This window comes from Terrapene carolina, unplaced genomic scaffold, assembly GCF_002925995.2.
Source record: "Terrapene carolina triunguis isolate 2854851 unplaced genomic scaffold, T_m_triunguis-2.0 Scaffold130, whole genome shotgun sequence".
In the NCBI taxonomy this organism is placed as follows: domain Eukaryota; kingdom Metazoa; phylum Chordata; order Testudines; family Emydidae; genus Terrapene; species Terrapene triunguis.
The window spans coordinates 39,240,455-39,251,337 of NW_020664481.1; the positions used below are offsets into that span (position 1 = coordinate 39,240,455).

Consider the following 10,883-nt stretch of genomic DNA (forward strand, 5'->3'; position numbering starts at 1 on the left):
TGGGCTTTTTAATTGGCTGTACATTCTAAAAAGCAAATTCTCTATTTGAAAAGAAGCCATGAATCTCACCCATTTCGAGCAAAGTTAGCCCAATATTTCATTATTGTCCTGCTGAGGTGTTTCTCTTCCTCTGTAGCATCTCTGGAAGCTGGGAATATCAAAGGAGACTTTGTTTGCATAGTGAAAACAGGTAGTAGGTGTAGATTCAGAACCACCTTGCACCAACTACAGTTAACCTTTTGAATCTCAATATTTTATAGGCTGCCAGTTAAACTACTACTTTGAGGGTCGGTGTGTGTGTGTGTGTGTGTGTGTGTGTGCGCGCGTGTGCGGGGGGGGGGGGGGGCTAGAGAAAGGGAATGTATATGTCTATAGCCTCCAAAAAAGGGTTAAATTACCATATATTGCTGGATAAAAAGGAAGCCTGGATGTAAATCCATGTTGTCAGGTGAGGACTGGAAAAAAATAGTATCACAGACAAAAGCTACCCATTACTCTCTTATGCCAAACGACCATCTTTATTTTGGGGAATCAAACAGAATAATTTGTGATGGGAGGAGCGAGAAGGAAATATATGTTTTTAATTTTACAAGTAGAATTTTGCAAAGCTGATTTAAATATGGCCAAATTCTGCCTTCTTGTACACCCACTTGTGCAATTCTGCTGATTTTAGCAGGTACCTGTGAGCCCACGATACCAAAGGGAACAACATATGGCTAACCCAGGGGTTCTCACAACAATTTTTTTTTTGGGGGGGGGGGGCTCAGAATGCGGCCACCATCTCTTGCTGGTGGCCACTCTGACAATTTTTCCTAAAATACTTAATTAACTTTAGGAAAAACTAATAAATATGCACATATCCATGTCCAAATCATCATCATTTATTTATGTAGGATTTTTTTTCCAGACTCAATAATAAAAATAATGTACAGTTGTCTCTATTCTTTACTGGACCTAAACAGAATAGAAACACAAATTTGTACGTTCTTGTCTTTTGCTTTTTTTTGTTTGCTTCCCCCCGCCCCAAGACGTGCTAGTTACTAAGTCTTCTGTAAAAAGCGATATTAACAAACATACAAATATATCACTTTTCACAGCAGACTTACTCAGCCCTGGCAAGCCCTGGATGGGGAGGTGGATATGGAAGCAGTGGGGGCCAGGGACACTGGAGGTGGAGGTGTGTGACCTTGGGGCCAGAGCCTGACACCGTATGGCCGGGGAATGGAGCCTGAAGCCCCATGGCTGTAGCCTGCCACTCACCACCCAAGGGCTGAAGCCTGACCCCACCAGCCCTTGGAAGGTGGGGAACTCACTGGCTGCCTGCTCCTCCAGCTTTTGTGTCTCCAGAGGTGGCAGGGCCCAACCACCAGGGCCGGCTCTAGGCACCAGCAAATCAAGCACGTGCTTGGGGCGGCACATTTTCAAGGGCGCCATTCTGGGCATTTTTTTTTTGGGGCGCTTCCGGCGGCAAAAGCCTAGAGCCAGCCCTGGCAGCAGTAGCGCGTCGCCATGGGGCCGCTGCAGTTCACGCCGCGGGGGGAGCAGCGCCCCCACCTTGTGGCTGGGCCGGGCAGGCTCCGAGCAGGGGACACTCAGGCTGGGGGCCGCCCCACGGGGTACATGGAGCCGCCTGCAGGTGCCGCAGGGTGGCCGCCCCCCAGCGCCGCAGCCGGGGCTGGGCAAAGTGGCCCGAGCCGCCCAGGGACTGTGGCAGGGTGGCCAGAAGCAGCAGCAACAGAGCCATAGAGGGCGGGGTGCTGCCATGCGGGGCCTGTGTCCCGCTCTCTGGGGCTCCGCTCCCTCGGGCTACCCTGCCCCGGCTCCTCAGCCCCCTGCCGGGGCAGTCCCCCGGCTCTGCCCTCCCGGGTCCCGGCTGGTCCTGGAGGCGGGAGCCCTGGTTGGAGAGACCCTGGGCTGAGGTGCGGCCCGGGAGCCCTGCTGCTTACCCCGAGCCTGCCAGCACTGGACCGGCTGGAGGCGAGGGGGGAGCAGGCGGAGTCAGCAATGGTGGGGGGGGAGAAGAGAGCCCAGGGCTGGGGCGGCGGGGGGTGAGGGTGGGGTGGGGGGAGGGAAGAGAGAGCCTAGGGCTGGGGCGGCAGGGGATGGGAGGGGGGTGAGAGGCAGCCAAAATTTTTTTTGCTTGAGGCGGCAAAAAAAACCTAGAGCTGGCCCTACCAACCACTGCTGGTGGCCCTGGGTGAGGGGGCCACTTCTTTGTGCCCCCCCCATCACTGCCCAGGAGGCTGTGGCCACAAGAAAAGTCCCTGGTGGCCGCATGTGGCCACGGTAACCGCATTTGAGAAACACTGGGCTAACCTGCAGTTCTACTGGAACAATAAACAAACATACATTATATTACAAAATTCCTTACCAGTCAGTGACATCTCATCAGTAACAAATGCCCCTCCAAAGACAAAACTAATTTCATCTCCATGATCCGCTTTTACAAAATCAGGTTTGAAACTTGCTGAACTTGGACGATGTTGGAATTCGTAAAAGTAGACAGGAGATCCAGACGCTAACAGAAAACACAATTAAAATAAATAGAAAAACCACTACAAATACACAAAGGTACCAAGCCTATTCAGTGCTGCAAGGGAATGAAAGTTGTCCTTTTTTTATTTTATTTTATTTTTTAAAATCTACAACATATTACATTTTATAGTGAGAAGCTAAAACAATTATAGGCATGTAACTGGAGACTGGAATCAATAGTTTCTGACTTGAGTTTCAGATGAGACATCATCTCCAAATATAAAAGGAAGGATATCAGATTCAAAGCAGTTAATGGATCAAGCCCCAGATACATTAAAGACTTAATTTTGATCTATGAACCACTAAGAGCGTTGTTCTTGTTTGGGACAATGCAGATGACAAACCAAAGGACAAAACATGAGCATTGAGAGCAAAGCATTTTCAATCCCCCAATCTTGCTATGGAACCAATTTCCAGAAGAAATCAGCTGAATCTAGAATCGGATCACCTTTAGGAGACACTGTAGAACCTCTTGAAAAAGATTTTCCACCATAGTAAAAATGACACCACCAAAATCCCATTGACACAACTGCCCACCACCCCAAAAAAGAAGCTGAAACAAAACCAACCCACCAAAACAAACCACATACTCCAATAAGAGTTTTTACCCCACAAAAAGGAGAAGAAGAACTAATGATGCCATGAAGTCCACTAGGGACTTTGCTGTTGCTGTCCATTTTACATGGGAGACACTCAAATACTATGCTGGCAGGTGGCAGTGTAAAATCCTAAAATAGCTAAATCGGTAACGAGAGGGACCTGCTTTTCGGCTGCATCCAGTACCAAAGGGGGAACAGTTTGGGCACAGTGACTGAAAAGGGTTAGGGAGATATTACAGAAGAAATAATTAAAGCCTGCTTAACACAAGGAATACTTGAGTTCTGTCTTTGAGAGTCAAAGTGCTTATACGAGTGAAAAGTGGAAATATACTCACAGAAGTGCATTGTCCCCAGTCCACTATTCAGTCACCAAGATTAGGAAGAGCGCTGTGGCATTACACCCCATATTCTTCATAGTAATAGTATGATATGATTATGGTATAGCTATGATATATTTTATGCAAGATAGATCATGTGAGATATCATTGAAAATGTTATGATTCACTGAATATGATTATCCTACTTGTATGCATGTATCATTTTGGTATCTGAAGTTAGGAATATTGTCTATGCATTTATTACAAATGTGTTTACACCTGGGGAATGCCCACTAGGCAGAATGCAATCAGTCTAGATGGCTGGCTGGGAATGGACATTAGGGAGAACAACAGGTCTTAGAAGAAGCTAATCTCCCACCAGGGAGCCTTCCTGAGGACACTACAAACTGCCTCTGAGTTATGGCTGCTGTGACCTTACAGGGACATGTGACCAAGTCGCCTGGTACTGGACTCCATCTTGGAATACCAGTGTTTTTCCACTGAAAAGCATAGGAACTAAGCCTGGAGACAAAGGGTTCCCACATAGGCAAAAGCTATTTAAGGCAGGAAAGCAACATCATCGTGGTTCTTCACTGACTCCCCGCCCAAAGAGACTCCTGTAAACACCTGAGGAAGAAGGACTGAATTTGGGGGAAGGGCTGAACCCAGGCTAGGAGGATTTCTAGCCTGTGAAAGGACTACCTGGGGTTTTAAACTGCAAGCAAGTGCAGTTTGCCCTTTAAGAATCTCTGCATGTGGCTTAAATTATCATTTAGGGTGAGAATTTGCTACTCATATCCAATCTCTTACAAGATTAAGTTTAGATTGCGTTTTGTTTATTTGCTAGGTAATTTGCTTTGATCTGTTTGCTATTCCTTATAATCACTTAAAATCTCTCTTTTGTAGTTAATAAACTTGTTTTTGTTTTGTCTAAAACTAGTGTGTGGAAATCATAACTTGGGGCAGAAAGCTGTTGCATCTCTCTCTCCACATTGAGGGAGAGGGTGAATTTTAGGAGTTTACGTTATATAGTTCTCTGTGCAGCGCAAGACAGTATAAATCCAGAGGGGGGTGTGTGTGCCTGGGAAGCTGGTAAGTGTCCTAGCTGCATAGCCTTCCCATGCAGGGGCTGGTCAGAAAGCCTGTCTGCATGTTATTACAGCTGGGTGTGTCCCTACCTGTGTGCTGGTGAAAGTGTGAGACCGGGAGCATTTCTGCAGCTTGTCACGGCATTACAGGGTGAGTGGGATCCCAAGTTGATGGGTTAGGGGGGCTCAGTGGTACTCCAGTTCCAGGCAGCACCCTGGGGGGGACCCCTCACAAAGCGCATTAAAAAGTGACCCAATAATCTTCAGTAATGAATACAACTGAGAATGCTTGGCCGCCGCCTAACTAGAAAGAGCAGTGACCAAATTGAAGTCAGATCATGTACGTATTAAGTGTGCCATCCGTAGTCAAGTGACAATTGAGTCTTGGCAGGTTTGAACTTGTGACCTTTTATTTAGCAAATATTGCGTAGAAACTAACCTCTGTGATAATTAGATGTTTTTATAGCTGGAACTAAAAAGATTGCATCTCCCATCAAATCCAGAAACCGGTCCCGCAGGGCGACAGGGTCGTCTGTGTCTCCCAGATACTCATCTGTTATCAGAGACACAAATTCAGCTGGCACAGACTAGAAGGAAGGATAAGGAGAAGAAATTAACCAAAAACCATTAAAAAGAAGTGACAGTCTCTAGAATTCCATGTCAGCAATTAGCTTGTAAATAGTTTTTTTTTAAATTAGAACCAGACACCCCAGAAATAAATGTAGCTTTTGAGAACACTACCTATTTGTGCCCAGCTTTGTGTTAAGTACATGCAGATAAGTAGGTGCCCAGGTGTGAAAAATACACATAGGCCCTTCAGCATCTGTGGGATTTTGTAAAAATGTACATACTAAAAAACCCCCCAAACTCCCCCAAGTCCTAAATGTTCAACACATCTGAAAAGAAAGAGACATGAGAAAATCTGCAGGTCTCTTACCAAGAGCGGGTGCAGCATTTGTAATCTAGAGAGGATGGTTTCTTTATGCATCCCCTCCTTCAAGCCAGGTATGTCGGATAACTATACAGGAACATATTAAAAATAATTGTTTATGTTTATATAGCCCAAGAGCCTTAACAACTACACAGAGATTTACATATAAACCCACAAACGAAAGGTTCTGTATAACACAGGAACTGCCATTCTGGATCAGACCCAAGGTCCATCTACTACACTATTAGGTCTCAAACAGTGGTCAAGACTATGTGATTCAGAGGAAGGTGTAAGAACCACACAGTAGGCAGGTATGGGTAATCTGCCCCCCACCTCTCGCCCCGAATCAGGTCTATTCCTGATCTCTAATAGTTAGAGACTGAATTAAGACCTGAAGCATGAGATTTCATATACCTTCCAAAACAACAACAACAACAATTCTGGATACTCTTATCATATGTGTGTCCAATCCCTTGTTGAGTCTTGCTAGTTAAGGTTAGAAAAGTTGATACAAAATGTAGAATAAGTAAAGCTTTTGCCAAGTTTTTAGGGGAAGGTAGATCTAGATATAAATCCCTGAAGTTCTGACTATAAGGTAAATCAAACTCAAGCTATGGGATTTCTCCTAGTACAGGAGGCTCTCAGTTTGGAGAAACCTGCAGCTGGTGATGTGGAGGGAGTGAAGTTGTAAACTCCTGAAGTTGAATTGCAAAGCAAAAAAAGTTGGTTTCTTTGTGTCACTACTTCTTTGTGATGTATGGATGCCTCAAAAGCTTTATTAATTAATTAATTAACTAACTAAGACAGTGGTTTCCCCTGCTTGATTTAACATTTGAATATCAGCCTAAATTTTCAAGAGAGGCTAGTGATTTGGGGTGCCTTAATTTATTTTTGGATGTCCAGTCTGAGGCCCCTTAGAGGCGCCTGATTGCCAGAGAGTGGCACTCAGCGCTTTCTAACAAACAATCTGGGCATCCAAAATCACTAGTCAATTTTGAAAATTCAGGCCATCATATCTTCATTTCCCTCTCTTTGCTGGAGGACCAATGCAAAATATTGAGAGGACTTCTGTGGGGACATCAGATATTCCTATCATCTGAGCTGCAGCTCCTACTGACCAGGTATGTGTGTGTGTTGGGGGGAGCCAGGTGAGGAATGTTGATCATTACTTTAATTTCCAGTCTTTTCTAATTCTTAGACTTAACTTTCCTCTACTCTACCCTCCTTCCCAGAGGTGGTCTATGTATGTAATGACTCTGGGATCCTTCAGAATGAAAGGCCCTCTGCGAACATAACGTTATTTTTTGGAACGAGTGAAAACTCACATAAAATGTGCAGGGGAAGCTTGGGGAAGGGGGCAGGAGTGGGCCTAGCCAAGATTTGTTTTTAATAGGAGAGGAGACTGGTGTTCTGGTATAAAAAGGTTTGAGAAATGTGCCACTAATATGCAGTTAATGTAAAGACTGCTGTAGAAGAGCCATTAGAAATTACTTACGAAAGGAAGCAGCCAGCCATATTCATGATTATTTATTCCTATTATATATGGGACAGCACTGAAGTCTTTGCCAGCCATTAGCTCTTCAGGGTTCTTCTGAATAAACACACCATCTATAACTGCTGGGATAATTGCGACTTGCTGGAGGAGAAAAAAAGAACGCATTTTTAGAGCCCTGTGCAGATACAAAATTTATATCCGATCTGCGACCCGCAAAAATGGTCCATGGATATCTGTGGATATAAGTGAATATTTGCAGATTTGCAGGGCTCTACACATTTTCAATTGTTATGCGGACTTACTGGATTTCCTGCAGACAATATTGCAAAGTTTCAACTGAGACCAGACTAAGAAATCACAGAAATATTAGTAACAGTGTGACGGGGTGGACTATGTCCTGAGGCCCCCTGCTGGAGGCCTTGTGGCCCTGCCACACCTCGCCCCAGAAAAGGGCAGTGGAGAGGATCCTCCGAGCTGCCTAGAGTGGCTGTGTGGGAAGCAGTATAAGAAGAGCTGCAGGGCCAGACTAAGGCTAGGTCTACACTATGGGGGGGAGGGGGTTGACCTAAGATATGCAACTTCAGCTACGCGAATAGCATAGCTGAAGTCGGCGTATCTTAGGTTGATTTACCTGGCCGTGAGGACGGCGGCGAGTTGACCGCTGCCGCTCCCCCGTCGACTCCGCTTCCGCCTCTTTCTGCGGTGGAGTTCTGGAGTCGACGGTAGAGCGATCTGGGATCGATTTTATCGTGTCTACACTAGACGCGATAAATCGATCCCCGGTAGATCGATCACTACCCGCCGGATCCCTAAGACGTGCCCTAAGAGCAGTTCGTTGCTTGAGCTGGAGGAGAGTGGATTGTACTCTGAGCTGGCTGCTGGGACTCCACCAGGACAAGGCCCAGTGGTAAGGGTGAAGAATGTGCTCAAGCCACAGGGAACTGGCCCAGGGAATTAAAGCAGCAATGCAGATTATTTAAAGGGGACCTGGAGTAGGAGGAGGGCCCAGGTCTCCCCCCCCCCACCCCAAACCACTGGGAAAGTGGCATGGACTTTGAGGCACCCCAAAAGGGGAACTGAACTGTAGTGGCCCAGCTGAAGAGCCAGGCCCAGAAAGGGCAAAGAGACTACCTCCAGAGAAGGAGCCCTGGGGCACTGCTCTATTCCGGAGCAGGGAAAACTTGAGGGAGACATTACAGAAAGCACAAAGAGGCCCCTGTTGGACTTGTACCCCAAAAGGGGTTTGCCTTGCTTTTATCTTACAGGCAGACCGTGTATGACTTGGCGAGAGGGCTGAGTCACCGAAGACCCACCACAAACAGCGAGAGTGTGCAGGCACACACACTTGGCCAGGAGGCGCTCGTGAGAAGTGAGTGTGACCCCGTTACAAACAGTTAAAAAAAAAAAAAAAAAAAATAGATGACGATGCTGGGCCCAGTTCAGCCCAGAGACACCTCTATGGATGTTAGTGCTATTATAACTATGTACACTGTGGCTGCATTTGATATCTCACAGTTAGCCTCACCCACCTGTTGTTGTTCAAGGTTAAAAATCATTTCTTCTTCTGGTTTCTTCCTTAGGCAATGAACCATGGCAGCCGAACTGGAGGTGTCGCAGCCAGTTATGTTAGCGACTACCTGCAATTATTTACAAAAAAAAAAAAGTTAGAACTTTTAAAATCTTTTAGGTTCTAGGGAGATTATGTTAAATAGTAAAAATAAGAAAGTGTTACAAGGAATAGAATGTGGAATTTGTGAAGCTAACATAGCACACACACTTACAAGTCCATCTTTAATGAGCACCAATTTTTCCATGATAACATGCACTTGAAGACATAGGGTGGGACTGTCAAAACTGCTCATTGTTAGCCCAACTGATTTAGTCCTAGGCTGGATGCTTTTGAAAAATCTCACCCATAGCATAGAATACTAGCTGAATGTGCTTACAAATCAGCTTGGTAGGTCTGGAATCTAAACAAGAGACCAAATGATAAGTGTAACAAACATGTTCTTTTAAAGGGACATTTATAAACCTCACAAGAAATGAACAAAGCCAAGGCCATTACTCTAGTTTCACATAACTGATCATCTTGTCTAATCACTGGCATGAGTTCAGAACAAAGTATCACACATCTCTTTCTGAACTTCTTGGCTGCTTTTGGTTTATGTAACATTATTTTAAGTATTCTAAACAAATATTTTAGTTTGGGCCAATAAAACAGCAATCAATCTCTAGAGAGATTAAATTCCACTGAAGCAGACTCACTTTCCCCAGCATGAGCCCTCCATGAGCACATATGTAGGGGTATAAGGAAAAAGGAAGATACAAAGTTTTAAGTCAAAAACGGAATCTGAGTGGGAATCATAGAATCAATAGAATCATGGAATATCAGGGTTGGAAGGGACCTCAGGAGGTCATCTAGTCCAACCCCCTGCTCAAAGCAGGACCAATCCCCAACTAAATCATCCAGGAAGGGAAGGAGGAAACTCGCAAAGGAGGCAGATGACAATTTCCACATAGGAAAAACAATATGTAACATTTGAACGATGGAATCTGATCTCTGGGTAATAGGTTGCAATGCACATGCCCCATGATGAAGCTTCAAAGAATCTAGCTGAACAAAGAAAAAAAATGTTAACTCCTCTGGAACGAGACACAGAGCTGAGAGGGCAGATGATGTGTCATCATAACTCTGCTGCTCCATTAACATAGCCAGTAAGAATGGATATATCAGAACCTTAGCAATCACTTCAGGATGTGAACTGAACATGGCAGAAAGAAGTGCAACTCCACTCTCAGAGATGGCTTTATGGAACAAGCCCTTGGCCAAGGGAGATAGAACCTGGAAGAGAAGGAAAAATGTAGGGTTCAAACATTATAGTCAGTTTACAGTAGAGATTGACCCAAGCTTCCAATTTCAGATGGACATGCAACCTTTCCCAGAGTTTGGGGTGGTTGTTCCTATTTGGGGGGCTGGTTCAGTTGTCAGACTTAATGCAATGTAGGACTGATACTCATTGTTATTCCCAACGTAAAGTAAAACCAGGAGTTTGAGATTATGTGGGGGTGGGGTTCAAAGCCTCATCTGTATCCATTATAGCATTTGAGGGGAAGGGTGGCCTTGTGACTAAAGGGAAGTCAGGAGACAGGAGCTCTATTTTTGGCTCTGCCACTGGTCTGCTATGTCCCTCAACCTTTCTATGACTCAGTTACCCCATCTGTAAAATAGAGATAATACTTCCCAACTTCTCAGCAGCATTATGAGACTCGACCAGTCAATGTTTGTAACACACACTGAAACCCGTGGATGGAAGGCAGCACAGAAATGCAAAGTATTGTATTAGGCACTATAAAACCTACAAGGACAGAAACGCTGACTCCTCCTGCAGACTCTCCAAATATAGTGACAGATCCTGGATCTCCTCCAAAATGTTTGATATTCTCTTGAATCCACTGGAGAGCTGCCACTTGATCCAAAAAGCCCCAGTTTCCACGAGCATGTTCATCACCAGTACTGAAAGCAAGAGGATTCTAAGTAAGTCCCAACAGACTTTGTTTTGCTGTTATTAAGTTTATGGTTCTATCTCCAGAAAACAAAAATAATCACTTATGTACATTGTTTAGAATAACCTGATTGAAGATATGTATTTCTACAAACCTACCTCTACAAATACCTCCAGAGAATGCGCCTAATTCAACCCTGGGGTAACGTCACCTTAGGTGAGTGGAGTAACTTCTGATATGAATTTGGCCCAAGTTAACTAAGATACGTAAACTTTTTCCTGTTTGTGGTCTGACTTTTGGCTATAAGTTTCTATGCATTTCTGGGTGATGAAAACAAAGAAACAAATAGTAAATAATCCCCCAGAAATGCAGAACTTGAAAGGGTTTATGGCAGGTCTATACTTAAAACGCTGC

At 44.8% G+C, this 10,883-nt stretch overlaps 1 pseudogene; it reads right to left on the bottom strand.

Annotated features, from left to right (window-relative positions):
• Positions 1–10,883, bottom strand: part of LOC112103895 — a 42,771-nt pseudogene that overhangs the window by 22,103 nt on the left and 9,785 nt on the right.